This window comes from Melanostigma gelatinosum, assembly GCF_949748355.1.
Source record: "Melanostigma gelatinosum genome assembly, chromosome: 11".
Lineage (NCBI taxonomy): Eukaryota > Metazoa > Chordata > Actinopteri > Perciformes > Zoarcidae > Melanostigma > Melanostigma gelatinosum.
In genome coordinates this window covers 25,881,301-25,885,165 of record NC_136644.1, presented here as the reverse complement: position 1 = coordinate 25,885,165, position 3,865 = coordinate 25,881,301, and the positions used below count along the sequence as shown (strand labels likewise).

General features: G+C 41.8%; 1 protein-coding gene across 1 annotated transcript in view; it reads left to right on the top strand.

The window, feature by feature from the left end:
- The window catches only part of atpv0e2 (ATPase H+ transporting V0 subunit e2), a 7,763-nt gene extending 5,896 nt beyond the window's left edge, over positions 1–1,867 (top strand). The window contains exons 4-5 of the mRNA XM_079278941.1: positions 1–118; positions 598–1,867. The exon at positions 1–118 is cut by the window's left edge and continues 1,418 nt beyond it. The gene's annotated coding sequence lies outside the window, so the exon portion shown is untranslated. The remainder of the gene's footprint in view (positions 119–597) is intronic.
- Positions 1,868–3,865: the final 1,998 nt, after the last annotated feature.

Sequence of the window (3,865 nt, the reverse complement as noted above, 5' to 3'; positions counted from 1 at the left end):
TGAATGTAAGAGCTGCTGAAGTGGAGATTTATCATCAGAGTCTGAGAACAAACTCATTGAGAGGAAACGTCTTTAAAGAGACGTTTAGTTACATTACAGACATTTAGAGACTCTACAGGTGAATATTCACCACTTCATCACTCACATTAAGAGACTCTACAGGTGAATATTCACCACTTCATCACTCACATTAAGAGACTCTACAGGTGAATATTCACCACTTCATCACTCACATTAAGAGACTCTACAGGTGAATATTCACCACTTCATCACTCACATTAAGAGACTCTACAGGTGAATATTCACCACTTCATCACTCACATTAAGAGACTCTACAGGTGAATATTCACCACTTCATCACTCACATTAAGAGACTCTACAGGTGAATATTCACCACTTCATCACTCACATTAAGAGACTCTACAGGTGAATATTCACCACTTCATCACTCACATTAAGAGACTACAGGTGAATATTCACCACTTCATCACTCACATTAAGAGACTCTACAGGTGAATATTCACCACTTCATCACTCACATTAAGAGACTACAGGTGAATATTCACCACTTCATCACTCACATTAAGAAGACTACAGGTGAATATTCACCACTTCATCACTCACATTAAGAAGACTCTACAGGTGAATATTCACCACTTCATCACTCACATTAAGAGACTCTACAGGTGAATATTCACCACTTCATCACTCACATTAAGAGACTCTACAGGTGAATATTCACCACTTCATCACTCACATTAAGAAGACTCTACAGGTGAATATTCACCACTTCATCACTCACATTAAGAGACTACAGGTGAATAGAGTCACAACATGACCTCATAGATATCACCATGAAACTTCACCACTTCATCACTCACATCAAGAGGAGTATTTTATGAGTCTTCTGAAACGTTCTGGAGCCTCAGGACTTTGCAGTTGTTCAGACCTGAAGCCCGTTCTGATCGACACACCGGCCTCCTGATCGCTTTGAGAGTCTCAGCTGCGAGCCACTACCACAACGGCGTCTCCCCTCTTCCACTCCCCCATTTCCAACCCCCCCCCCCTCCTCCCTCAACACTGTCCCTCCCCCCATCCTCCTCTCCAAAACCACTTTGCTTCAGCCAAAAATAATCAAAATCAATATACAGCTACTTTTTAGAAAGACCAAATTGCGTTGTATCTTTTCCTCCAGCCCTCTTTGGTAGTTGTGGTGGTGGCAGCGCACCTGACGGTGGATAAGCAGCAGCAGCAGCGTGCTGTACGGTCAGCTGCACCCGATCGCATCGGGAGCGTGAGGCCAGAACGCCGGTATTTAGTTTGCAAAGTGGACTCCAAAGCAGCTCAGTTGAGGGATCGTTGGTGCCGGTCCAGACTGTGGTTTTACAAAATAAGATTCCAAAACGAGTAAGTACAGTGTGTCACTGCAGCTGCAACGTTCAGGAAAACATCTGGATCGCCCCCTGGTGGCTGCCTGTTAGTTCAGGGAGCGCTTGATTCGATGTGCAGCGGAGCGTTCGAAAACCGTGATTAATATTCGATTAATCGCGCAGCAACTGCAAAGTGTCGGCGAGTCACCGGACGAACGGAACTAAACTCCACAACATGCCGGACCTGAACTGACCCCAAACATTATTGTTTCGTCTTTTCTCATGAATCTGTTCATATGAATCTTCTGCCTGCTGCTTGTGTGTGTGTGTGTGTGTGTGTGTGTGTGTGTGTGTGTGTGTGTGTGTGTGTGTGTGTGTGTGTGTGTGTGTGTGTGTTCAGAGTCACCATTGTTACAGAAAGCTACTGATTAACAGATGTGATTGTTGTTGGAGACGAGATCCTACATGTGACATTGTGTTAGTGTGAAGTTCTATGTGAGTGGAGTCGTATGTGAAACACCCAATAAAATATAAAAATAAAATACATGTGTCCTGCTGCTCTGTTGACATTGTGAACATTCCTCCGAAGCAGGATGGAATGCACACACACACACACACCCAGGTGTGAAGTGGATCTAGATTCTTTGATTGAATCTCTCAAAGACATGACAACACACGCATCTCATTGTTCCTCGTTGGCGGGTTGATTGTATTACTTTAGAGTCCCGTGTGTGTGTGTGTGTGTGTGTGTGTGCGTGCTAAAGACAAAATAGATCCTGTTTGCAGTCTGTGCTGATGTTGTTGCAGAGGCCGATGACTGACTGGTGAAGGACTGAGACAGTCTGTCAAAGTTACCTTGGTGATCAAGGACAAGGTTGACTCCCTCATGCAAGATTCCCACAATGACACACGGGAGGCTTCGCATGCATGATTCACACACACCATAAAGCAGGGGATGCTTTAGGGGCGGGGCTTACTGTGATTGACAGGTCGCTATCTACGTCACACCTCCTCATTCAAAATATGGTCACTTCTCTTCATTGGTTGAAAAAACAACATGGCGACGGCTGTAATCCAAGATGGAGACAGGAAAATCATCGACCTCAAAACATCAAAACATCAAAACATCAAAACATCAGTCCACAAACTAACGAGTGGCGTCACGATGACTACGTCCACTTCTTAGATACAGTCTGTGGTTTTTATTCGTTTACACTCGCTTATTGTCAAAATGTATTTCTCCAAGTAGGTCGCCGAGGAGTTTACTTTTCCTTCTGATGAGTTCATATTATTCAACAACTTTTCATTTGATGAACTTTTGAGCACCAATAGATCGCTCAACGGCCAAATAAGGACCCAGCATGTTGAGCGTGGACCTGGAGGTTCAGCACTCGTTGTGCTGGATTATGATAATCTGTAAAATGCCTCCCCGTGTCATCACCACCACGAAGAGGACAAACATCCATAATTCACAGCTGCAGAATCACTGTGGGAGCAGATTAATGAGTCAAATCTGCATGACGTTTGGAAAAAAAGCGGCGGGCTTTCAGTGACAGAGTGACGGGTGTCACAACCAAAAACGGTGGTATTGTCCTTTAAATATGATATATATCCCAGTCCTGGCCTACATTTCTGTTTCAAACAGACGAACACATACATGAATACACATTATTTACTCACAGACAGCCTGGGCCACACATACGGCTTTAACTGACAGATAAACACCCCGCAGCTTATCCTCTGTAATATTCATAAATTGGGGCTTAACGCGCCGAGGCAACCTACTTTTTTAAAATGTAACGATCTTTATGCAAAAGCTATATGAGCTGGCCTAAATAACGCCGGCTTGTCTTATTTTCATCACAAGGGAGCAGCTGCGCTCCTGATAATGCATATTTTAATCTTCATTTCAATATATTGTAAAGCAGAGCCTGGCAGATGCAAGATGGGTTTTTTTAAGATGATTAGAATGTTGATATTTGAAAATGATGTTCCTTTTCCCCCCAAAAACAAATCCACATTTTGATATGGAATTGTTATTAAAGGAGCATGACTAAGATGTGTGCAGCTCAATATGAACAATAGTGAGTGATAACATAATCTGTCATGGTATAGTGTAGTTTATTTATTTAGTTTATACTATAGTTTTACATATTGTTTGTTATATTGATATATAATGTGATGCAGTACATCTTTTTGGAAGAAAATAAAATAATGGAGTAACTGTTCAACACAATTCTAAATGCTTCATCACGTTGCTGCAAACATCATATTTAAATATCCCAAAATATTCCAGAGAGCAGCCGTGCTCATTGAGTTTAACCACAATAGAAAACAGAATTAATATTTCTTATGATGCATTTTAATCAATTATAATGGGATTATAAACTACTCAATCATTGTTTGCTTTAAGTAAAGTGATACAAATTAAAACTATGCAAGAACAACACAGAGAACGGTGTTCTTATTCTACTAAAGGCAAACAATGACCACTG